At 43.2% G+C, this 27,423-nt stretch overlaps 1 protein-coding gene and 1 long non-coding RNA gene across 4 annotated transcripts in view; one reads left to right on the forward strand and one right to left on the reverse strand.

Annotated features, from left to right (window-relative positions):
• Positions 1 to 27,423, forward strand: part of TMTC4 (transmembrane O-mannosyltransferase targeting cadherins 4) — a 129,210-nt gene that overhangs the window by 78,107 nt on the left and 23,680 nt on the right. Inside the window, exon 1 of one of the 3 annotated variants that reach the window (XM_075852448.1) lies at positions 21,120 to 21,297. The exons of the other annotated variants lie outside the window; for them this stretch is intronic. The gene's annotated coding sequence lies outside the window, so the exon portion shown is untranslated. Of the gene's footprint in view, positions 1 to 21,119; positions 21,298 to 27,423 lie in introns of those variants that run through there. 3 annotated transcript variants of the gene reach the window in all.
• On the reverse strand, positions 1,111 to 21,283 carry LOC142742562 (uncharacterized). The gene is made up of 3 exons (XR_012881408.1): positions 21,125 to 21,283; positions 1,639 to 1,828; positions 1,111 to 1,220 (listed from the first exon to the last, which is right to left on the reverse strand). It is a non-coding gene; the product is annotated as an uncharacterized LOC142742562 (long non-coding RNA).

Consider the following 27,423-nt stretch of genomic DNA (forward strand, 5'->3'; position numbering starts at 1 on the left):
TATCGGTACGCGACGTCAGGAGATAGTCACTGTCCATGGTGCTGAAAGAGTTAAACTGTTTCAGCACCATGGACAGTGACTTGCGATCCCAAAATACATTAACCTGTAAAAAAAAAACGAAGTTCTAACTTACCGATTACTCCAGTCTCCTTCCTGCAGTCCGACCTCCCGGGATGACACTTCAGTTCAAGTGACAGCTCCAGCCAATCACAGGCCAAGCACAGGCTGCAGCCAATCACAGGCTGCAGCGGTCACTTGGACTGCTGCGTCATCCAGGGAGGTGGGGCCCGATGTCAAGAGAGGCGCGTCACCAAGGACGCGTCACCAAGGACGCGTCACCAAGGCAACGGCCGGGAAGTTCTCGGTAAGTAGGAACTTTATCTTTTTTTTTTACAGGTTTTTCGCTGTTGTGTTCGGCATTCACTGTCGAGGGTGCTGAAAGATTTAGCTCTTTCAGCACCTTGGACAGTGACGGGCGTTGACAAGCCTCATCTCTATGATGCCGGCTGCGCGAAAATCACGCAGCCGCGCATCAGACACGCATGACACACGCAGCTGTCAAATGGTTTTTGCGCTCGCAAAACGCTGCGTTGTTTGCGCGCGCAAAAACGCAACGTTCGTGTGAATCTCCCCTTATGGTATTGAGAAAATTCACACACCTAAAAGAGGAGGGGACATTAAATACAAGACACATACCAGAGAGGCCTTCTGGATATATAGGCTACAAACGCGAACACCCAATGGTCTTAATTTAAGGAGAGATCTGATGTTCCATTATTGACCAATCCAAAAATACTTATTTTCCGACCCAAATTATAGCAAGCTAACAACTCTCTCTTCCAAAATAAAAGATATTAGTCGTCGCAAATTTTTGCTACAAATATATACTGACGGAATAATTATCCACAAATCAATAATTAAATTAGTAGTAACGAACGGGAACTTCACCAAAAACTTCAAATTTCATATTTAAACCTCTAGTTTATTTTTTCAATAAAGCATAAATATTCCCCAACCTCAAGTTTCTTTCACATACAATTAATAACCAGCATAGTATATCTTCCTTCGTCCAATATAATACAAAAATAATTCATACTTACATTGCGAGATTGGTCCCCGAAAGCCGTCCCTGCGTTTTTCTCGGAGGGACACCGTCATAGACATATCTCCGGTTGGCCTAGATGCTGGTTACACACGCGCGGTGTCACTTCAGCTTCTCTCTGTAGAGTGACAATGATTTGAGATATCTGATAGCCTTCCCCCCCATTAACACAACACAATAAATGGACCTACTAATGCAGTGGTTTCACCACGGACAAATTAACATTGACACACATAACAATCTACAGATAATATCAATTTGAGACTCCATTTATGTACACAGGATTTTAACATTACTGGTGACAATACACGTTCTCATTTCCAAGATATTTATTCACATCGTAAATACATACATCACTTAGTCTAAATGCCCAATTCTTTTAGGACTATTGACAAAAATATCTCGACGAATTAGTTTTAGTCATAGCGGAGCCCCGTATTCCTCCGGACAAAGAGATAGCCGATATAATTACAATAAATAACCAGCACAGTATATCTTTCTTCGCTCAATATAATACAAAAATAATTTATACTTACATTGCGAGAGTGGTCATCGAGAGCCGTCCCTGGGTCCTTTTCTCCGAGGGACACCGTCATGGACCTGTTGATTCAGGGGACGAAGACATACATTCTGGTTGACCTGATGCCGGATACATGCGCGTGATGTCACTTCAGCTTCTCTTTGTGAAGTGTGACAATGATTTGAGGTATCTTACAGCCTTCCTCCCTATTAACATAACACAATAAATGGACCTACGACGTAGTGGTCTCACCACACACTTAACAATCTACAGATAATATCAATTTGAGACTCCATTCATGTATACAAGATTTTAACATTTCTGGTGACAATCCATGTTCTCTTTCCCAAGATATTTATCCATATTGGTAATAAATACATCACGTAGTTTAAATGCCCAATTCTTTCAGGACTAATGACAAAAATATCTTGATAATTTAGTACAACCTAATCAAAGATTTATGTTTTACGTACACTTGCTAGTTTCAGTCATAGCGGAGCACTGTATTCCTCCGGACAAAGAGATAGTCGATATAATTACAGAATATAACGAATTTCTCTACATATAATAATATGCCCAGTCAAATTCATTTATTATTAACTCCTTGTGATATAATGAATTCACATCACACAGAATTCTTACACATCAACTAATTTCAATTACGTTTTTCGTAATAATCAATCTGAATAATATCCTTTAGTCTTCCAAACGTCTCCTTCAATTTAGATTAAAACTTTTTAACCATTTTTACCCTTTATTCTCATACATAACATATTCTCAGTCAGTTTGTTTTTTAATAAAATCTCGTAGGAAAACCCCGCAAGTAAAGTACACTATACCTTTTCATAAAAACCATTATATATAGCCATACCATATAAACAGCTAATCTTCCATAAATTCTTGTTGTAATTGTGGAATAATATGGAAAACATTTAACAAGAAATTTAGCGTGTTTCTCATGTTTAGCTTTATTCTATTCCTTCCTGTCAGGAAGTGACTTGCGTTCCAAGGTATACCAGGGAGTTCCCTATTTGACCCGCAATTAACCATTGCTAAAAATAGACTGACTATAAAGTCTCAGACTGACTAAGCGATTTTATAAAAGCCATGACTAAGGACGCTGCAAGCGTCAGAAACGCGTAGGCACCGCTTACACTGCCATAAACCCTCATTCCATTTGAGAATATTTTCCTACTATGCTATTGTTTTTAATTTTTTCTCAATTCTTCAATAAAACTTGGAAATAGTTTCCTTTTAAAAGACTTCAGAGGACACAGCGCTGGATCCATTTCTTTATCTTTCTTCTGCCTAGAAACTCATTATCTTCTTCACAAGACCCCGGTTTGTTTGTGTCACATTACTTAGGCCTTGTTCAGACGGATTTTGCAAGTATTTTTTGAGCCAAAACCAGTAATGGAATCTGAAATATTAAAGGAAGGCTTTAAAATGTTTCCTCTTGTGTCATCTAATTCTGGTTTTAGCATAACAAATGCATGCAAAATCTGCATCAAATCTGCACTGTGTGAACAAGGCCTTAGGTTATGTTCACACGGCCTAGTTTTGGCCCGTAAACGGCTGAAAAAAATCGGAAGCAGAGCGCCTCCAAACATCTGCCCATTGATTTCAATGGGAAAAACAGCGTTCTGTTCCGACAGGCCATTTTTTTACGCGGCAATTTTGAAAAACGGCCACGAAAAAGAAGTGCAGGTCACTTCTTGGGACCTTTTTGGAGCCGTTTTTCATAGACTATTGAACACAGCTCCAAAAACGGCTGTAAAAACCGCCACGAAAAACGCTGCGAAAATTGCGAGGGGCTCAAAAAAGTCTGAAAATCAGGAGCTGTTTTCCCTTGAAAACAGCGCCGTATTTTCAGACGTTTTTGACTGAGCGTGTGAACATAGCCTTATAGGTAGCATGTTAGCAGATGAGTAAGATTATTTATACATGCACGTTTAACAGTGTTGTTTCTATTAATAAGCTTTATTTCAATTATACTGTCTCAAGGGTAAAATTTGGCACCGAAACACACATCCCCATTATCTTTGCAAAATAGTCCAAGCAAACGGTGAATCTTAGTTTTCCTTAAAGTTTATTATTGGCTTCATCAACAAACATAAGTTCATCAATGGCCAATTTAAAGGGGTAATGTAGAACCTAGATTCTTAACCTATGGTACAAGTACCGGGGGGGGGGGTACATGCCAGATCTTTAGGGGGTACAATCACGGCACTCATTCTGTGTTTTTTAATAGGTAGCACAAAGTATGGTCATTGCTTTAGGGGTCCTCCAATGTTTGAGTAAAGAGAAACACTGATGTAGAACTATAAATTAGCAGTCACAAGTACCATGCTGTATGGAGGGTTCTGTATTTATACGGGAGGATCCATACAAAGCTGGGTACACCAACTCATATTAAATCAGATATTGTTAAAGAGGTTGTCTCACAACAGACAAACCCTTTAATACCCTTTAATATGAGGGCCACCACGATCAGCTAATCGCTCTGGGTCTAGGTCCCAAGATCCCTGGCAAAAGAGGCAACAATTGTATGCAGTCTAGACAATCCTCTGTCAGTTGAACACAGCACAGTACAAATATCTCTATTGTCCTAATAGTTTGCTACAATGTATCCATATAGGTAAAATGTATCCGCTGATTAACTCACTGAGGATTGCTCAGAATGGATACAATTGTAACAAACTCATCTGTGAGCAGTCTGTATGGGATTTCCAACTCTTGATGTTAAGAAGAATGTTCCCATTCACTGACGGCAAACAGATCTTCAAAATGTTAAGGGATGGATACACAACATAAATTAGAAAAATACATAACGATTACGATTTTGCAAAAAAAAAAAATAAATGGAGAATCAGTTTAATTAACCCCTTCAGGACGCAGCCCTTTTTCAAATTTTCACTTTTGTTTTTTTTCTTCCCACCTTTCAAAACCTATAATTTTTTATTTTTCTGTCTATATCGCCATACGAGGGCTTGTTTGTTCCAGGACAAGATGTAGTTTTTCATGGCACCATTTATTGTACTGCATAATGTACTGGGAAGCTGAAAAAAAATTATGTGTGGGGTGAAATGGGCAAAAAAACAGAGATTACGTCATATTTTGGGGGGTTTTGTTTTTACGGCGTCCATCAGGCGGTAAAAACTACATATTCATCTTATTCTACAGGTTGATACGATTACGGAGATACCAAATTTATATGTTTTGTTTTATGATTTACCACTTTTAAAATAATAAAACCATTTACTAAATTATAAAAAACTTGTGTGTCGCCGTATTCTGAGAGCCAATAAATTTAGTGATGTTACGTTTTGCGGGGTGAGCTGTAGTTTTCACCGATACCATTTTGGGGTATATGCGACTTTTTTTATCATTTTCTATTTCATTTTTTTGGAGCGCTAAGGTGACCAAAAAACAGCAATTTGCGTGTTTTATATATATATATATTTTTTACAGCATTCACCGAGCGGGTTAAACAACGCTATATTGTGATAGTTTGGACTTTTACGGACGCAGCGATACGGGAAAACTGTGAAAAGGGTTTTATTTTAACTTTTAATATTTTTATTAGTCCACCTAGGAGACTTGAAGCAGCGATCGTTGGATCGCTTGCATGATATACTGCAATACTAATGTATTGCAGTATATCGTGATTCTGACAGTCTCACTTGGAGCCCTGCCGGAGACAGAGCTTCAAAGGAGTACAAAGATGGCGGACCTGGGAGCTTTTGTTCGGCCCCCACGCTGCCATAGCAACCGTTATAAACGGACGATCGTGCCGGGGGGGCACAATCGCGTTTGAGGGGGCGCCCCCCTGGTTCTAACACGTTAAATGCTGCGGTCGCAATTGATCGCGGCATTTAAGGTGTTAAACGGGCGGAATCAAAGTGAACTTTGATTCCGCTCATTGCAGGGAGGTGTTGGCTGCGTGTAACAGCCGTCACCCGCTGTGTATGGAGCGAGCTCAGCCCGTGAGCTCGCTCCATTCTTCCCCTTAACCCTCATCACGTGCAGTTACGTGATTTTGCGTGAAGGGGTTAAATCATCCTAGACCCTCCTAGATCACTCATCAAAGGGGAAGAATTTTAACCACAATCACAGTTTACCATAGAATAAATTCTGAGAACATTTTCTAGAACTGCTTCTTTATAGCGATTCTGGAGCATCTTTTTTTTTTAGAACTCCACATTGTGCTGTTTCTCTGTTATTCCGCCTACAATTTTATGAGTAAATTGACAACTAGTCCCTACACAGAATGGCACAGTGCAAAGAAAAGATGCTCCAAAATTGTGATTTTATGGGAAATACAAGTATTTACTAAAATAGACCTGTCAGGAGAGCGGACATGTTCTCTTTCAAAAAATAAAATAAAAAAAAGATCCTTTTTTTTTTTAGCAGTAAGCAGCTTTTCTGCTCGTTTTCATGCTGCGGGTTTTGGTGCACTAGGCAGATAGCATTCGCAAGCAGCAACGCAAGATGAATTGACATGCTGTGGATTCTAAAAAACGCACCGCAGGTCAATTTTCGTCCCGAAAAATACTGCATGTACATGAGATTTCCTGACATCTCATTGACTATGCTGGTACTGTATTACACGCACGGAAAAAATGCACTTAATACGCATGGTGTGCATTGACCCTTATGTCACTTACTACCTCCAGGTGTAACCTTGACCGTAAACAAATAGCTCTTGTGTATAAAACTATACACCAGAGAGCAGCCATGGGTAAATTCTTCTGATGGAGGGATCCCCTCTGCTCCCAACTACATTGATAACCGTATTCCCTTTCACATGAAAGCCTGATGCTTTTGCACTAGTATATTTTAATTTTCAGTTGTGCATGATGAAAATAAGAGAAATTGTTAAATAAAAAAATGGGCTCTGGGACTGTTTGCACTTTGGCAAGCAGGTGCAATGTTTGGGTGAGGGAATGGCCATAATAAAAGATAATAGTACCATGTTGTCCATTAAATAAAGGCAATGTGTCCTTTTAATGATAATTTCCTTTTAAGTATTTCCTGTGGTGCGCTGCGCAATTGTTCAGCAACTTCCATTTCATGGTGTTTAAGAAGAAACATTTTAAAGGGATTACACTTTTAAGAAAACTCTTTTCATTTATGCGTTAAAAATACCATCAAAAGAGTAATTTTGTAGAAGCCTACAAGCCATTTACTCTGTGATGCTCTTGTTTGTTTTTACAGAGTGGAGTTCATAGTTTCTGAGAGAGCCACTGCTGAGAAGGGACCATAACCCTTCGATTTCAAAGCAAGAACTCATTCCTTGGAAAGGTGGCTTGCCATTAACTTTTGAGAGAACCAGTAAGGTTTCTGAAGGGTCATTCAAAGCAGGAAACTCTTGTCTGTAACATAAAAAACTGTACAAAACAAAACAAAAACTTTAAAGGACCAACAGGATACGATCCCAAGAGTGTGTTTTTGCACGTTGCCTCATATTAACTCTTAACTCCCTGTGGGGTCTGATAGTACATTACTTGATAATACAGGAAGGTTGTATGGTCAGCATATAGTTAAATGTTAAACTAAAGGAACAAGTGGCCCTAGAAATAACTTCATTCAGACAGGCAGCACTCAAGTTTAAAGTTCAGTATTCTTGTTTTTTCACCTGCTTCCTTATAAGAAACTTCTAAAGAATGAATATGTAAGTATAGTACATGTGGTCACTGAGCAAAAACAAAACATTTTTTGTCTCAAGAGAAAATTTGAGTATAGAAAGAAAAAAAAGAAATCAGACTATGGCGATAAGACCATGCTTTTATCCTGAATGCTATAATGAAACAAATTATGAAAAACACAAAGATATATAAAAAAAATAAAAAAAATTCAATATATATATATATATATATATATATATATATATATATATATATATATATATATATATAAAAATGTAAGAAAGCAAATGAAGCCTTAAAGTGGTTGTCTCACAAAGACAACACCTTTATGAAATCTAGCAGGCCAGGAAGGCTTTTCTTTAAGTGGGGCAAGTGGGCCCTGCGCCTCCTTCATATACCGCCACCGCCATCTTCATATACTTACCCTCCCTGCTCGTGAGTCTTGTCCTCTTCAGCTCCGGGTGCAGCTCTGGGTCCTAGTTGCAGCATCAGGACGTTGTTTACGTGGCGTAGATAATGAGACCTGACGCTGAATGGCAGCAGGACCCAGTGCTGCGCCAGGAGGTGAAGAGGTCCCGACTCAGGAGCAGAAAGGGTAAATGTACTGTATGTCTGCTGTGACCCTGTATCTAATTCTATCATCTGTGATACTGTCTCCTGGGGTCTGACTCTAAGCCCATCATGTGTCATACTGTCTGCGGGGGCCTTGTATCTAAGCCTATCATGTGTGATATTGTCTGTTAGGCCTGTATCCAAGGATTGAAGCCATGTGAATTGGACCTAAGGGAAGAAAGATGTAGGTTTGTTGACAAGCCAAAGGGTATGTTCACACGTAAAGTCAAAAACGTCTCAGAATACGGATGATTTTCAGACGTTTTTTGAGCAACTCGCGTTTTTCGCTGCATTTTTCCGGCCGTTTTTGGAGCTGTTTTCATTGGAGTCTATGAGAAAACGGCTCCAAACACGTCCCAAGAAGTGTCCTGCACTTCTTTTGACGAGGCTGTAATTTTACGAGCCGCCTTTTGTATCCTAGCCTATCATGTGTAATACTGTCTCCTGGGTATGTATCTAAGCCTATCATGTGTGATACTGTCTGCTGGGGTCCACAGGAGAGAGCAGCACCACCTTACACCTGCAAGGATCACATGTGACACAGACAGTTCGTATCATGTGATGTGATCAATGGGCCTATCTGGTGCCTGAAGAGAATAGAAGGACACACGCAGTGTCTGTGAAGGGAAGACAACTGATTGAGTGAGGATAAGTTATTCACTGATTTTTGGGCAAGGGGGCCCACAATTTAAACTTCACCCTGCCAAAAGGGATAAGGACGGCCCTAGGACCAGGCGATAAGCTTGTCACTGAGGGTCCAGCTCCTGAAACCCCAGCGAATAGCGGTTATCAGTTGTGGCCAGCCATACACGTAGTATTATATTGTGGCCATTCATGTAAATAAACGTTCATGTAATACATGGAGAGGCCAGGCCTGCCAGCGGGAGAGCCGCTGGTACTAAGCAGCTCTGACTCATAGAGGGAGATCCCAAACAGAGAAACCCCCCTCTATGACGTCCATAGGCCCTTGCACGGCATTGTGTCTGTGAGACAACCCCTTAAAATAGCAGTTATACAAATGTGGACAGAATTTATCGCTCTAGAAAGGTAATTTTGGCAATACAGTTATCTTTTTGTTCTATAAAGAATTTAATTGTTTATATATTCTTGTTGGTGGCATTGTCTCCTTACTGTTTAGTTTAGACTCTTAGGCCTCATGCACACGACCGTAAAAACTCCCGTTATTACGGGTCGTAATTACGACCCGTAATAACGGGCTCATAGACTTCTATTGGCCACGGGTACCTTCCCGTTTTCTTACGGGAAGGTGCCCGTGCCGTTGAAAAAGATAGAACATGTCCTATTTCAGGCCGTGATAACGGCACGGACAGTCCATAGAAGTCTATGGAGCTCCCGTAATGACGGGTGGCTACATGTGTGCACCCGTCATTAAGGCAGCGTTGCTAAGCGACGTCAGTAAATAGTCACTGTCCAGGGAGCTGAAAGGGCATGACCACACGTGGCGGATTTCCTCCGCAACTGTCCGCATCAATGCCGCACAGAATCTGCGTTGCAGATTCTGCTGCGGATCTGCACAAAATGTGCAGTAAATTGATGCGGACTAGCTGCTGCGGACTGCGGTAAAAGTACTTCCCTTCTCCCTATCAGTGCAGGATAGAGAGAAGGGACAGCACTTTCCCTTGTGAAAGTCAAAGAAATTCATACTTACCGCCCGTTGTCTTGGTGACGCGTCCCTCCTTCGGCATCCAGCCCGATCTCCCTGGATGACGCGGCAGTCCATGTGACCGCTGCAGCCTGTTATTAGCCTGTGATTGGCTGCAGCCGTCACTTAGACTGAAACGTCATCCTGGGAGGCCGGACTGGAGACAGAAGCAGGGAGTTCTCGGTAAGTATGAACTTCATTTTTTTTTACAGATAGATGTATATTGGGATCGGTAGTCACTGTCCCGGGTGCAGAAACAGTTACTGCCGATCGCTTAACTCTTTCAGCACCCTGGACAGTGACTATTTACTGACGTCTCCTAGCAACGCTCCCGTCATTACGGGAGCCCCATTGACTTCCTCAGTCTGGCTGTAGACCTAGAAATACATAGGTCCAGCCAGAATGAAGAAATGTCAAGTTAAAAAAGCAAGACGGATCCGCAGCACACATATCATGTGCATGACAGCTGCGGACTTCATTGCGGAAATTAGAATCTCCATTGAAGTCAATGGAGAAATTCCGCCATGAGTCCGCCACTGCTCCGCAACAGACAGAGCATGCTGCGGACACCAAATTCCGCTCCGCAGCCTATGCTCCGCAGCGGAATTTTTTACGCCTCGTCTAAACGAACACTGCTAAATTAAAGTGTAAGTCAATGGACAAACGGCTCCGCTGCGGATTAACGCTGCGGAGTGTCCGCAGCGGAATTTAAGTGAAATTCCGCCACGTGTGAACCCAGCCATAGAGTTAACTGATCGCCAGTAACTCTTTCAGCACCCTGGACAGTGACTACCGATCAGAATAAAGAGCAACCTGTAAAAAATAAAAATAAAAGACGTTCATACTTACCGAGAACTTCCTGCTTCCTCCAGTCCGGTCTCCCGGCCGTTGCCTTGGTGACGCGTCCCTCTCGACATCCGGCCCGACGTCCTGGCCGTCCCTGGATGACGTTTCAGCCCATGTGACCGCTGCAGCCAATCACAGGCCAATCACAGGCTGCAGCGGTCACATGGACTGGATGTGAAGAGAGGGACGCGTCACCAAGACAACGGCCGGGTAAGTATGAATTTCTTTAACTTTTATTACAGAAAGGGCTCTCCCTTCTCTCTATCCTGCACTGATAGAGAGAAGGGGCTGCCGATTAGTGCAGTGCTATTTTGCCGGCAAAAACGTGCCCGTAAATACGGGTGGAATACGGGTGACACCGGACCCATATTTACGGGCACGGGTCCGTAAATACTGGTGCAAAACGGGTCAAATACGTGTGACACCGAACCCGTATTTACGCCAGTATTTACGGGTGGGAAAAAATACGGTCGTGTGCATGAGGCCTTAGGGAGGAATTTAACAACATTTCTACACCAGTTCTCATGCGTGAAAAAAAGTCGCAAGCGGCCCAAAAGTCGCAAAAATTGCGACTTTTATGCACTTTCCGTCGTTCTTACTACTTTTAAAAAAAGTGGGCAGAGGTTAGTAGAAGCAGGAATGGGCACCTGCAGCCAGAAACTGGGTTCGATTTCATTCAGTGGCGCACAGACAGCCGGAGATCCGAAAAAGTTATTATGAGGTTCGTCATTTATTAACTTTGTCGTATCTTACTTCGTCTTGTTTTTTATCAAGACTGGCGTATGAAATGCCAGTCTTAATAAATCTTCCCCTTAGAAATTGGAGTTGGAGTAAGCATATAATATGACATCTGTGTCCCTCTCAAACTGTAATCCGTATTACTTGCATATTTGGGCTTGTCCACACGTAACGGAATTGCTGTGTATTTTCAGTCCGGACGGAAAACACGCAACAGAATACAGTAGCAGCAAAGTGGGTGAGATTTAACAAATCTCATCCACACGCTGCGTAAAATTTCCGACCAGAAATTTACCTGCGGTGCATATTCTTCGTACCACAGCATGTTTCTCCTGGGGAAAGTGGACTGAATTTCTGCGTTTTTCAGAGGAGATATCACCTTCTCCCAGCATTGAAAAAAAAAACATGGTGGATATGGTGCGGTTTTTCCGCAGCGGAATGTCTGCTAGTTTTAATGGAAATGCTGCAGAAATTTTCTGCAGCAATTCCGTTACGTATGGACAAGCCCTTACACACTCATGTAGTACAAGCATTCAGTAAGCTATAAGTACATCATATAGCTTAATTACATGAGCATATTTCTTGTCTGTGCTGCCTTCCAAATTTGTTTCCCAAGAGCAAGAATATATTCCAAGAAGGGCATTTCTTTGGAAAATATTGCCCTTTTTTTCTGCTGGCCTACAAGTCTATTTATGCCAAGTAGAAAAAAAAATAATCTGGCTGTAACCATATTGTATGTCTTTTAGCATCCATATTACAGCCGTTATAGCTGGACTCTCTAGGTTCTTTTAAAACAAACTAAGGCTGGGTTCACACAGAGTTTTTTGCAGGCAGATTCCGTTTGGAATTTTGAGGCAGATTTTACTCTGCCCGCACGCCGATTTTCGCAGCGTTTTGCTCACGGCCATTGAGCGCCGCGGGTAAAAACGCAGCAAAATACGCTTTCTCTGCCCCCCATCAATGGGATGTCAGAGACGTAAATGCCCGAAGATAGGGCATGACTCTTCTTTTTTCCGCGAGCCAGTTTTTCCGCTCGCGGGAAAAAAACACCTCCGCCTCCCATTGAAATCAATGGGAGGCATTTTCAGGTTTCGCGTAAAAAAAACTCTGTGTGAACTGACCCTAAGATCACCATACAACCCTTTGGTGATCTAAGTACCGTGATTGAAGTTCGGTTCAGACCAAGGATTGAGGCCATGTGAATTGGACCTAAGGGAAGAAAGATGTAGGTTTGTTGACAAGCCTTAGGATAGGAAAATAAAAATAGTCTGCTTTCTTGCATTAGGTAATGATCATATTCTTTGCGACCCTCTGCAAAGTAAAATTACAATATATATTGACAAGATATTTTCAATTAAAGCATCAAAGGGGAACTCCTATTGTGTCAAAGATACATGTGAGAAGATTATATTGGAGAAGTCTGTGATCCTGGACCACTATTGATTTACATAATAAAAGTGCTTAAAGTCACAGCAAATAAGATCAGTGGTTTAAGATTGTAGTCAGATTCTGAGCTCCAAATATCAGAATTATGAATGTCATATGGCAAATCTCAGCGAAGCTGGACTTACTGTTTAACCACGTGATGACCAAGCCTAAAAAGGCCTTATTGACCAGCTAAAAATTTTTGCTTTTGCCTCTCTATCTTTCAGCAGCCATAACTTTTTATTTTTTCATTGACGTGCCTGTATGAGGCCTTCGTTTATGCCGGAGAAATTGTATCTTTTTGGTGGTACAAATAAATTACTGTGAAATTTATGTAATTTATTTTTGCGGCGTGAATATAGAAAAAATGCAAAGGTTTTTTTTACTTTATAGAACGTTCACATTTCACACTAAATAACCTGTTAAATTAATTTGACAGGTTATTGCAGTAGTGTATTTTTTTATTTTTATGCAATGTATGGGCAATAAAATATATTTTATACTATATAATGATTTTTTTTTATTATTGTTATCTTTTTTAAGCCCATGAAGGGATACATTTTTAGTAACTTTATTTTATACTTATAATGTATTAGCATAGTCCTGTATACTAATTCATTATACTGTGTCACTATGGCACAGGCTACTGTTAGGGCACACTAACAGAACAGACAGCCCTGGGGTCCTTTTTAGGTCCCCAGGGGTGACTGCATATAGTCTCCGATCGCGCTACTGGGTCTCCGGTGACACGATTGAAGAGGGGAGTGTAATTTGATCATACCTCAGCGATCAAAGGGTTAAACAGCTGGGGTCGGATTTTCCTCCGATCCCAGCCATATTCAACAAGCTTCTCTAAGTACAAGAGTTGATCTGTTAGTAACAGCTCCTGCCTAGAGAATGAGCGTTCACTGGAGTGTTCATAAGTCTTTTCTACGACGCCAAAAGACGTCGCTGTAGATTCTGGACCTTCACCGCCAGCCCTCAAAAGACAGTGAACGGTCACGAAGGGGTTTAATATCAAAGATTTCTGTTATTGAAAATTTTATACATTTAAAGCACATTTATTTGAATGAGCTTGACGTATCAGAGGATCATTTTGACTGGATTTTCCCTTTTGAGATTTCCAGAAGTTGTTCAGTCGTAGTTCTTATGTCATTCTTTGACTTTAAACAATTTCTCTTAGGATTTGCTCAGATTGTTTCTTTGTAGTTTGTAGGTATCTAGTTTGAATAGTTCAGTAACTCTTTAAGAACCAATCCACATACCACTGTTACTTCCCATGAAAAGTGGGCCCATATACTTTGTGGATTCTGTTAGGTTAAATATTTTTACTGATTTATCTTATGTGAATTGAAAAGAAGTTAAAGGGAAGCTAGAAACATTCATTACTGAAAGGGGAGTTCGAATGGATTCCAATAACTAGTTTTCAGGAGGATATTGTTAAAAAGAGTAAGGCCCCATGCACGCGACCGTAGAATTCATCCGTATTTGCGGACCCTAATTACTGTCCGCAATTACGGACCCATTCATTTCTGTTGACCACGGACACCTTCCCGTATATTCTGGGATATTTCTCTGGTTCTACTGTCACAAAAAAGGTAATATTTTGAAGCTACCAGTCAGGAGTGTGACAGTCTTCTGGGCAAACATTCAGTCTCAGAAAATGTACACACAGTTCAACAGAATTTTCCAAACTACAGTCATGACCTTGGTAAAGTATACAATTCTGGAGTACTTTCAGAAGTTCCCTTTTTTTATACAGCTTAGAGAAAGATAAGATGCTTTATATTTCACAGCTTAGCAGAATGATTTACCAATTTAACCCCTTCCCGCCGCAGGCAATTTTCGTTTTTTCATTTACATTTTTTCCTCCCCGCCTTCCAAAACTTATTATTTTTTTCATCGACATAGCCATATAAGGGCTTGTTTTTTTTGCAGGACAAGTTGGAGTTTTTCATGTCAACATTTATTGTACCGTATAATGTACTGGGAAATGGAAAAAAAATTATTTGTGGTGTCAAATGGGCAAAAAAGAGCGATTGCGTCATTTTTTTGGAGGGTTTAATTTTTACGGCGTTCATTGTACTGTAAAAATGACATGTTCACTTTATTCTATGGGTTGATGCGATCACGGCGATACCTTCATTAGGCCCCCAGATTGCCATGACACCCATCGGCACCCCGAGATCGCGTCGTGGCGACGGGCTGTCGGAGGGGGCCGCCCCCTCCGTCTAATGGCTTGAATGCCGCAGTCGCTATTGACCGCAGCAATTAAGTGGTTATATGGCCAAGAAAAGCACGATTGCTGTTCCTGGCCGTTAGTCCAGGGTGTCGGCTGTAATACACAGCTGACACTGAAGCGTATGGAGCCGCCTCATCGCGTGAGCCCGCTTCATACTTAACCTCCCGCACTATGACGTACCCGGCACGTCATTTTGCGGGGAAGGGTTAAAATGAGTTAATTGTGTGATATTTCGTTTTTAGCATTTGTCCATTATACAAGCATAGACCGTAGACGCAATTAAATGGACACTACATTTTCAAACAACTTCTGCTAATCTAATCGTATACCTGATTTTATTTTTATATATATATATATATATATATATATATATATATATAACTTTGTGATTTTAATGTTGTTGTTTATCCATGCAAATTCTATGTGTAGCTACTGCCACTAGGTGTCTCCCTTCCTGTAATCTGCTGTAATCCATCCCCTGTTGTCAACCAAAATCGATCTGCAGTTACAGAGCAGAGGAGACGGAATACAGGAAGTGGTGGTTTTTCTCTGCCTGCCAATACATGTCTACATGGGGGAGCAGGAGGAGGGAGCAGTGAGAGACACATACGCTACCCAAAGAAGTCTATGAAGAGAGGTGGGGGATCAGGCTGAAAGAACAGAGAGGGGAGACATAGACCTGCTGCCCATAGAAGTCTATAGGGGAGGAGCACAAGGAGGGGGAGGGAGGGATGGAGGCACAGACACTGCTGACCATAGAAGTCTATGGAGAGAGGAGGGGGGAGCAGGAGAAAGGTGCAGGGAGGAGACACAGACACTGCCCATAGAAGTCTATGGAGAGGGGGAGCAGGAAAATGACACAGGCTGCTGTTAAGATTTATATGTCACCACAGTCATGGATTCTCAGTTACACTGCTCATTACTGATGTATAAGAGGATTCTCCTCTTCTCTATGCGTGCAGTGTATAGAAGATATGTTGGCCATTAGGCTGAACCCACTAGGTCAGAAAAAAATGGAGAATTAGAAATAGAGCATGCAGAGGAAAAAATAATGCCATATACAAGTCATATAATGGCCTGAAATATGCTTTAAGAAAATAAATATTTGTGCACAAAAGTGTATAAATAAAATTATGAACATGCAGTCTTAAAAAAAAAAAGTGTGAACAGATGGAGACCAGGCTGGCTATACACTTGAGATAGCTATTAACTGAACTCTACCATAAACATGCATGCACCGCCAGTCGTGCATGTTTATTTCAATAGGGAGAGCCCTTTCCCATGGGAACAAAATATCAAGCATGTGGAAATCCAACATGCCTGATCCCTCTATCCCCATCTGCTGTAAAAAAATAGTCGAGAGGCATCCTTTGACATTTGCTAGTTAATTGATCCTGCCGAAATCCGCAGGTTTATGTAATGTGTATGACCAGCTTTACATGCTTCATTATAGCCAGAAAATTCCTTACACTTTTACAAAAAGGACTAGTAAAATAAAACAAAACACTTCAGGATGATTGGATAGGACACTTTGATATGCAACTAGTTGAAGACATGCAATACCACTCACAAGAACAGTTGTAGTCAGATGGTTCTACGTGTCATTACTACATAATTTTTCTAGTGAAGGATTGTAATTTTACAGTTTTGGGATTGTTCTCTGATCGGTCAAAAGGCATTTGTTACCATTTTTAGTTAGCAAAAACGGAACAGAGGACTAATCTTCCTGACGAAGCCTTTCGGGCTCATGCACATGGAGCACATGTACATACAGAATCTAAAGGAACAATATTGCCGGCAAATGGATGAGATTTTAAAATTCTCATCCATATGCTGCTGAATGCTGAAAATTTACTGCATGAAATTTATAACATGCTGCAGATTTTAAATCCACAGAATACCCCCTTTTCATTGTTGAAGGGGTGAAATCCGCAGCAAAATCTGCACGTAAAACACGTGCGGGTTTTGCTGCGGAAATGCTGCAGAAATGTTGTGGCTACACTACAGAAAGACTGCAGCGTTTCCGTCCCGTGTGAATCCAGCCTAAATGTGCCAAGGTGAACATGCATGCTCTGTCTTGGTACCTCCTTGCGCCACTGGGTATACATGGGGATCCCTGGTGTGGTGAGCCGGCTACCTTTAAAGCTGCAGCGTCTTCTCTGCTTGTCAGAGGAGATGCTGAGCAAGTGACGAGAGTGAGACAGCGTTACTACAAATGTGCTTGATCAGCACAGACGCTGCGGCTTCAGAGGCAGCTGGCTCACCAAACCAGGGATCCCTCCGCCTACCCAGTGGAGCAGTGAAAGAAGCAAGAATGAGCCTGTGTGTCCACCCCAGACATTTACTAAGGTGGACACAGTAAGGGCTATTGAATAGAAACAGCAGGTGGCGCTATGCGAACATTATCCACGAATATAAGAATTTTTGTTTAAATGGGAAATTAGAAAAAATATTTCAAATTTGGGACTGTATTTAACTATAAAAAATAATCCTCATGGGACATCCGCTTTAAAAAGTTGAATAAGGGTATGTTCACACAAGGGCGTCCGTTACGGCTAAAATTACGGGGATGTTTCAGCCTGAAAACATCCCCGTAATATCAGCCGTAACGGCATGTGCAGGCGCTTGAACGCCGCGTCAATTACGGGCGTAATTGGCGCTGCTATTCATTGGAGTCAATGAATAACGGCTCCAATTACGGCCAAAGAAGTGACAGGTCACTTCTTTGACGCGGGCGTCTATTTACGCGCCGTCTTTTGACAGCGGCGCGTAAATTACGCCTCGTGTGAACAGACAAACGTCTGCCCATTGCTTTCAATGGGCAGATGTTTGTCAGCGCTATTGAGGCGCTATTTTCGGACGTAATTCGGGGCAAAAACGCCCGAATTACGTCCGTAAATAGGCCGTGTGAACATACCCTAAGGCCCCATGCCAGTGCTGGATAGAGAGAAGGGGCAACCCTATCGGGCAGAGTTTCCGCAGCGGAACGCAGCGATTGAAAGTAAAAGAAGTTCATACGTACCACGGCCGTTGTCTTGGTAACGCGTCCCTCTTTTGACACCTGGATGACGCGACAGTCCATGTGACCGCTGCAGCCTGTGATTGGCTGAAGCAATCACATCGGCTGAAACGTCAACCCAGGCGGCCGGACTGGAGGAAAAAGTATGGAGTTCTGGGTAAGTATTAACTTTTTTTTGTTACAGGTTTTTGAAGTTAACATTAGACATCTATATTGTGAGCGCCGCGCATGGTACTCACTGTCCAGCGGTAGTCACTGTCCAGGGTACTGAAAGAGTTACTGCCAATCAGTGCAGCCCCTTCTCTCTATCCCGCACTGATCGTTTAACTCTTTCAGCACCCTGGATAGTGACTATCCCCTGACGTCGCCTAGCAACACTCCCGTAATTACGGGTGCACACACATAGCCATCCGTAATTACGGGAGCCCCATAGACTTCTATGAGCCTGCCTGTGCCGTAATTACGGCCTGAAATAGGACATGTTCTATATTTTTCAACGGCCCGGGCACCTTCTCGTAAGCAAACTTGAAGGTACCCGTGGCCAACAGAAGTCTATGGGCCCGTAATTACGGGCGTTTTTACGTTCGTGTGCATGGGGCCTAACTATGTATACACTTTCTTCTACTTATCTTGTGCTGACTTTAAAAAGGTTGCCCCAGAGAATAAGAAAACAAACTAGATGGGAAATGGGCTAAAATAACAAATCAAACATCTCCTATAAAATCTTCTGCTGCGCCAGCGCCGATGCCCCGGTGGTCCACACTGATCTTTCTTTACTTGTCCTGCTGCGAGCTCCCACAATACGCTGCTGTTTGGTTACAGGAATACAGAGAACAAAACAGAAGCAGTAGATAAGAAAAGCAAAATGCGTGACTATGCAAAGTTCACACCACATTTGTGGATTAGGGTTGGCAGGACTGTTCGAAACGGTATGTAGAATGTATGCCCCAGACCTTTGCAAAGAAAAAAAATAATATTTGGATCATTTTTAAAAAAGTATTGTCGACTAGGCTTTCAATACAGTTGAAGCAACAGTATCCTGACTGAGTGTATACCATAAGGACATTCATATCTGACTAATGATAGACTATGGGCACATTAGACGTATATACATCGAATGTGAACCCTAAACATGGTGTGAAACTAGCCCTACAAAGATATTTAACATAAAATATTGTATATTTGTGTTGTGGAATGAATTTTATTTGAACCCATTAATGACCGCCAATATGCTTTTTTACAGTCTTCACAAAGTGGCCCTATTCTGATGTATACGGCTTGTTAAGTAGCCAGGGCCCCTGCTCTAATGTTCGGGAACGGAGTAATCTCTGATTCCGGATGTTTAACCTCTTAGATGTCGAGGTCACTATTAACCGCCAGCATCTAAAGTGGTTTACAGAGGGTGGGAGCTCCCTCTGTCACCCATCGCGTCTCGCGAACACTATAGGTTGCCATGACAGCCAGGAGCCTAAGAAGACCCTGAGGCCTGCCATAGCTAATAGACTGCTTGTCAGTTTTACACTGACAGGCAATAATACTTTGCAGGGGTGTAGCTATAGAGGGTGCAGAAATAGAAGTCGCACCTGGATACTGGTGCCTGTGGGGGGGCCAAAGACCTATTATAAATAGCAGATGTTAGATGGGGGACCCTGTTATAGATTTTGCATTGTGACCCAGGAGTTTCAACTTACGCCTCTAATGCTTTGGTAGACCAATTATACTGAAGCATCATATCAGCGATCAAAATATTGCAGTAATGTCCCCTAGTGGGACAAAAAAAAAGTAGAGCAAGTGAAATAAATGTTCCTTATAAAAAAAAAAAAAAAGGTGCACGGTAAAATATATATATATATATTTATATTATACAGTACAATTTAGTTAACACCTTAGGCCTCATGCACACGACCGTAGTGTTTTTCTGGTCCGCAAATTCCAGGACCGTGTTCCGTGAAATGTCATCCGCAGTTCATCCGTATGTAATCCGCAGTTCATCCGTATGTAATCCGCAAAATGCGGATGAAAAAAAAAAAGCCTAGGTAAAACAGGATGACGACATAACTCATTCCCGGTCGTCGCCTAGCAACATTTCCGCAAATCCGCAAACTGCGGATGTCACACGGAGGTGTATCCGCAATTTCCACGGGCCCATTGACTTCTATTGGCATGTCCGCATCGAATTTGCGGCCCGTAATAAGACATGTCCTGAGTTTCTGCGGCACGGATTTGCGGACATGCGGAGACCCGTGAAAACACGGATAGTGTGTATGGGCCCATAGAAATTAATGGGTCCGCAATTCTCCCGTGCATTTGCGGGGGAATTGCGGACGCAAAAACACGGTCGTGTGCATGGGGCCTTACTTAAACAGCATGGGGAACGGCGTAAAAAAAACAAAACACAGTGGAATTGCTTTTCACCCAAAAAGTTAATCAATAAGTCCCAAACTACATCTAGTCCTGTAAAAAACAAGCCCACATATGGCTACATCGACCAAAAAATAAACCCTTAAATGCGATGACGAAAATAAATGAAAAAAGTGCACCATGAGAATGGAGCGCTTGTGCGCATGCGTGACCAGCACTCCATTCATTTCTATGGGACCTTCCGGATGTCCCATAGAAATGAATGGAGCACTGGTCAGGCATGCGCACAAGCGCTCCATTCTCATGGAGCACTTCCGGTCCCCCGTTCTCATCATCGCTGGGGGTCTCAGTAGTCGGACCCTCAGCGTTCACAAATGTATCACCTATCCTGTCGATAGGAGATACATGTGTTTTGTTGGACAACCAACAAACTGGTGGGGGCCTGAGCACGGAGACCCCCACCAATTGCTAGAACGAAGCAGCTGAAGCGCTCGTGTGAGCACTCAGCCGCTTCGTTTCTGTTCGGCTTTTTCCTGAAATCAATGTATCGGAGGACAGACTCAATATAAAGTCTATGAGCCCCTACTCCGATACATCGGCTTTCCGGAAAAAGCCAAACAAAAACGTAGCGGCTGAGGCTCACACGAGCGCTTCAGCTGCTTAGTTTTAGTGATTGGTGGGAGTCTCAGTGCTCGGACCCCCCACCAATACAAACTTCTGACACGTCACTATGACGTCAGAAGTTACGTTTAGTTACCCAGGGCCAAAATAGGCCAGTCACTAAAGGGTTAAAGACGCATGTTACTGTTTTATATAAGCAATATAAAGTGAGATGAAGTTAAGAACGTGGTGATATTCATTATATACATAGTATAGCACAGTGTGCCTGTGTGGTAATCCTGTGTATACTACTTATACACGACAGAACCGCCGTCTATCAGCACCCACATCCAGTACAACCAGCAGGTGACCGCTCTCCAGGGAAGAAGTGGTACATGCGGGCGCTCCTCCCCCTAGATTCCCCGTCAGTAACTAGTGGATGAGAGCCCGTCACGTGGTGCTCGGCTGAAGGCGGAAGTAGCTGCTGAGTGAGGAGACGCATGTCCAGTCGGGAGATTCGGGTAATGACAACTGCATTGTATTGTGTCAGGACTGAGTCACGAGTTTGCGTGGAAGTTATTAACCGACTAAACGGTTAATACACGTGTATCCCACACGCATCATGTATTGCCTCGCCCTCAATACCACAGTTACCGCCATAAACCACGTACCACTCCCTCTGCTAGAGAGAGGTTTGTGTGGCACATGTGAATGAGAAGCTGCAGGATAATGTTATACAGTTGTTACTTTCAGATATATATTACTGTGTTTCTTGTCAGAGGTCCTATAGATTTTATTATACATTGCGCTCTTATTTTTTATATATACGCCACTTAAACGTGTCCTACAACTGCTCTCTGGTTGTCCAGGATTGTGCGCTCGCTGCACGCTTCTATGCGGATATATTGTATGCGGTGATCCTCCAGACCAGCTATATCTCCAGTTATTAAAGCGGTTATCCGGGGACCAAAAATTGCATTGCAATAATATATTTAGGTGAAACTAAGTAACTTCCTAATATACTTTAAAAATTCTGTACTAAATGGTGCAGTTCAAACCTCGTGAATTATTCAGTAAGTCCAGGAGCCTTTCTAATAATGACGCTCCGACACGGCCCCACGTGACTGAGCTCTTGCTTCATGAACATGACCGCGTGGGCTGTCACATTGCCTATTGCTTGAGTCACAAGCAGAGCATCAGCTGGCGCTTTGCTCGGGACTCCAGCACCCCCCCCCCCCAACACATCCATATTTGGTCAACAAAGAGGTTTCCCATCGCTGGAGTCCCCGAGCGGAGCATCATCTGATGCTCCGCCTGGGGACTCCAGCACTTCTGCCAACGTCACTGTCACATATAAGGACAGTAAGGCCCCATGCACACGAACGTAAAAACGCCCGTAATTACAGGCCCATAGACTTCTATTGGCCATGGGTACCTTGCCCGGGCAATTGGAAAAAAAAGAAAATGTCCTATTTCAGGCCGTAATTACGGCACGGGCAGGCCCATAGAAGTCTATGGGGCTCCCGTAATTACGGGAGGCTACGTGTGTGCACCCGTAATTATGGGAGCGTTGCTACACATGGTACTCACTGTCCAGCGGTAGTCACTGTCCAGGGTGCTGAAAGAGTTAAACGATCAGTGCGGGATAGAGAGAAGGGACTGTACTGATCGGCAGTAACTCTTTCAGCACCCTGGACAGTGACTACCGCTGGACAGTGAGTACCATGCACAGCGCTCACAATATAGATTTGTAATGTTTCCTTCAAAAACCTGCAACAAAAAAAAAGTTCATACTTACCCAGAATTCCCTGCTTCTTCCTCCAGTCCTGCCTCCTGGGATAACGTTTCATCCCATGTGACCGCTGCAGCCAATCACAGGCTGCAGTGGTCACATGGACTGCCGCGTCATCCAGTGAGGTCGGACCGGATGTCAAAAGGGGGACGCGTCACCAAGACAACGGCCGGGGTACGTATGAACTGCTTTTCTTTCTACCACTGCATTCCGCTGCGGAAACTCTGCTCGAAAGGGCTGCCCCTTCTCTCGATCCAGCACTGATAAAGAGAAGAGGCTGACGATCAGCTGGATATAGAGAAGGGGCTGCTGATTCGTGCAGTGCAAAATCTTTTTGTACGTGTAAAGAGAAGCAGAGAAAACGGGTCTGTAAATACGGGTGACTACGGACCCGTAAGTACGGGTTAAATACGGATGACAAAGGACCCGTATTTACGCCAGTATTTACAGGAGGGAAGAAATAGTGTCATGTGCATGGGGCCTGACAGTGACATAGGCAGAAGTTGTGGAGTCCCCAGGCAGAGCATCAGCTGATGCTTTGCTTGGGGACTCCAGTACTACTCTGCTGACGTCATTGCCCATATATGGACAGTAAGGATATGTTCACACAGCTTATTTTTGGACTTTTTTCGGGCCGTAAACAGACAAAAAAATCTGTTCTGTTCCGAAGGGCCATTTTTTTTACACGGCCGAGTAAAAAACTCCAGCGACAAAGAAGTGCATGTCATTTCTTGAGCCGTTTCTGGAGCAGTTTCTCATTGACTCTATAGAAAAACAGCTCCAAAAACGGCCGTAAAAAACGCAGTGAAAAACGCAAGTTTGCTTAAAAAACTTCTGAAAGTCAGGAGCTGTTTTCCCTTGGAAACCGCTCCGTATTTTCAGACTTTTTTTTAGTAAGCGTATGCACATACCCTTAGGGCAAAATCTTCTCAAAATACGGAGCTGTTTTCAGGCGAAAACAGCTGCTGATTTTCAGACTGTTTTTTAACAACTCGCGTTTTTCGCTGCGTTTTTACGGCCGTTTTTGGAGCTGTTTTCAATGGAGTCAATGAAAAATGCCCCCAAAAACGTCCCAATAAGTGTCCTGCACTTCTTTTGACGAGCCGTAATTTTACGCACCGTATTTTGACAGCGACGCGTAAAATAAAGGCTTGTGGGAACAGAACATTGTAATTCCCATTGAAAGCAATGGGCAGATGTTTGTAGGTGTATTAGGGGCGTTATTTCAGGCGTAATTCGAGGCGTAAAACGCCCGAATTACGTCTGAAAATAGGTTGTGTGAACATACCCTTACAATGACATGGGCAGTAGTTTTGGAGTCGCAAGGCAAAGCATCAGCTGATGCTCTGCTCTGCTCTGGGACTCCAGTACTGCTCTGCCGACGTCATTGTCCATATATGGACAGTGACATCTGCAGAAGTTTTGGAGTTGCCAGGCAAAGCATCAGCTGATGCTCTGCTCGGCGACCCCATAGAGAGGAAACCCCTGAATTGACCAAACATGGACGTCGGGAGCAGTACTGGATTCCCGAGCAAAGCGCTAGCTAATGCTCTGCTCGGGACTCAAGCAATAAGCAATGTGACAGCCCCTCGCGGGGTCAATCACCGTAGTTAGGTTTAGCGTCAGGGAAGTTCACAAAAATTCTAGTTAGGTTTACCGTCAGGGTAGCTCGGAATAATCTAGTTAGGTTTAGTGTCAGGCATCCGTCACTGTAGTTAGGTTTAGCGTCAGGAAAGCTCGGAAAACTCTAGTTAGGTTTAGTGTCAGGGAAGTCCACTTGTTCTATAAAAACAAAATATATATAAAAAATATATAAAAATTTGTTTGGCTAGTTGGTTATCTGCAGCATCTCAGCTAGTTCGTTTAGTATTAGGGCTAGTTAGTGTCAGGGATACAGTTCCGCGTGGCATCAGTATTTGGTGCGTGCCTGCGTGATTTTCGCGCATATGGCATCGTTATGACACTGTTTTTATGTTTACAAACATAAAAGCAGGAGGTGCTTTTATTTTTTCATTAATTTATTTTACAACTGTAAAAGTGCTTCCGTGAGTCGTGCGTGATTTTCACGCACCCATTGACTTCACTGGATGCGTGCTGCGCGAAAAACGGGCAAGTATAGGACATGTCATGAGTTTTACGCAGCGGACATGCTGCGGGAAAATCACGGACAGTCTGAACGTCCCCATTGCCTAACATTAGGTCCATGCGATGCTCGTGATTTTCACACGCGTATCACGGACGTAAAATACGTTCGTGTGAATAAGGCCTTAGTGTTAGGTACGCTCACCCTAGTTAGGTTTAGTCTTCGGGAAGCCCACTCGTTCTATAAAAAGCTAGTTTTTTTTTGGCTAGTTTAGGTAGCAGCCTATTGCTCCTAGTTAGGGAAGCCTTTTTTATTTTATTTGCAGTATAAATAATAATACATTTTACGCGTGTCTAAGCACGACATAACAAACATGTCCCAACAGAAATTTACTGCCGAAGAGGCATATTCATTTCTTGGCAATATTTAGAGGAAAAAGACATGGACCGCACAATCCACAATATATACGTTGATCTGAGCCGCTAGGCATAATTTAGAAATATGAACATGAGGTTCTTTCTAAAGAAAAAACTGTATAAGTCCACTTGCCACTTCACCGCGACCTCTCTAAAGTGGGTCCCTACTCTAGCGGTTGCAGCACCGCATGGCGGCTACCGCCACCGCAGTACCGCTCCTGCAGAGGGAGCAACCCAGGGGCCCAAAAACACCCATGCCTTCAGGCCATGCCAAGCCTCCTTGGCTCTGGGCCACGTCCCCCCACAAATGCAGTACTACAGCAACAGACACCACCATACAGCACCACAACAAGTGAACAGATGGAATAAGCTCACCTTACAATGTGCCCCCAGTGGCCGACTGAGAGCACAAGCAAGAGCAGAAACACTTATGAGGTCATTCCTGGATTAAAATCAGCTGGGGTTTTTTTCAAATGTGTGGCGTGCTGGTCCAAGTAAAACAAATGGGCTTATACAGTTTGATCAAAATGTTTACAAAGAACCTCATGTTTCTAAATTATGCCTAGTGGCTCAGATCAACATATATATTGTGGATTGTGCGGTCCATGTCTAGTTTCTCACAATGCTGATATTCATTTCTTGCCTCCGACACAGACTCATCGGATGGTCAACCTCCTCATCCAGTGATGAAGAAGAGGAACCTCGTAGGAGACGCCCCAGGACCACCACCACAGTTGAACCCCCCGAGCGAAATGACCCCGCCGCAGTTGAAACCCCCGAGCGAAGTGACCACTCCGCAGTTGAAACCCCCGAGCGAAGTGATGCAATTTGGACCCCCACACCAGACATTTATGAGCCCCAAATCCCCGAGTACATGGGCAGCCCGAGGATCAAATTTATACGGCAGGGCTCAGTGAGATGGACTTTTTCAGGTTCTTTTTCACTGATGACTTTATAGAGCTTATGGTCTTCCAGACAAATTTATATGCCCAACAGTTTATTACTAAGAACCCCACATCATTTTATGCCCCATCCCACAGGTGGACCCCTGTGGACGCAGCAGAGTTGGGCAAGTTCTGGGGACTTCACTTGAACAGGAGGCTTCTGAAAAAGTCATCCATTAAGACCTACTGGAGCATGGACATCTTATACCACACCCCGATGTACCATGTCCAGGATGCGTTATGAGGCAATACTTTACTTCTTACATTTTACGGATAATGAGCAGTGCCCAACCCGAGATGATCCCAGTTTTTACCATTTGTATAAACTGAGACCCCTATTAGACCATTTCAGTGCCCGGTTTGCCCAAGCATACACCCCTGAGAAGTGTATTTCTGTTGAGTCCCTGGTACATTTTAAAGGGAGGCTTCAATTCCGCCAGTACCTGCCGTGTAAGAGGGCAAGGTATGGTGTGAAGATGTATAAGCTGTGCGAGGGTGCATCAGGGTATACCTACAAATTTAGGATATATGAAGGGAAGGACACCAGTATTCAGCCCCCAGAATGCCCCCCTTACTGGGAGAGAACGCAAAAATTGTGTGGGATTTGGTGCACCCACTGCTGGACCAGGGTTACCACCTCTAGCTGGATAATTTTTATACCAGCGTCCCACTCTTCAAGTGCCTCGCTTCCAGAAGTACTGTGGCATGCGGCACCGCTAGAAAAGATTAGAGACGCCTCCCTAAGACTCTGCTTGGGCAAACACTCAGAAGGGGTGAGTGCAGGGCACAATCTAGCAGCAACATATTGTGTGTCAAGTACAAGGACAAGAGAGATGTCCTTGTTTTGACAACAATACATGCCCACACCAGTACCCATGTACCTGTACGAGGTACCAGTACAGAGACCTCCAAACCAGTCTGCATCCTGGACTACAATAGGTACATGGTACATTGTCAGATCAAGTCCTGAAGCCCTACAATGCCATGCGGAAATCGAGGGTGCGGTATAAGAAGCTGGCCGTGCACATCATACAATGCGTACGTGCTACAGCGATGTGCAGGCCAGAGGGGAACTTTCCTGGAATTTCAAGAGGTGGTTATCAAAAATCTAATCTTTAGGGACCAGGAAGGGGGGCACCCAGTACTTCTGGAAGCGAGGCCACACGCATAGTACCATGGCAACATTTTCCAGAAGAAGTTCCCCAAACTGGTGGGAAGGGAAAAAGTCAAAAGAGGTGCAGAGTCTGCTATAAGAGGGAGATAAGGAAGAACACAATATACCAATGTGACACGTCCCTGTATAAAAGATTGTTTTAAAATGTATAATTCAGCCCTTGATTTTTAATTTACCCCAGTTTTACTTTCCTTGATGCACTCCGCACAGCTTATCCCCCTCATCTTTCCCTTCTGAG

Source organism: Rhinoderma darwinii, chromosome 2, assembly GCF_050947455.1.
Source record: "Rhinoderma darwinii isolate aRhiDar2 chromosome 2, aRhiDar2.hap1, whole genome shotgun sequence".
Lineage (NCBI taxonomy): Eukaryota > Metazoa > Chordata > Amphibia > Anura > Rhinodermatidae > Rhinoderma > Rhinoderma darwinii.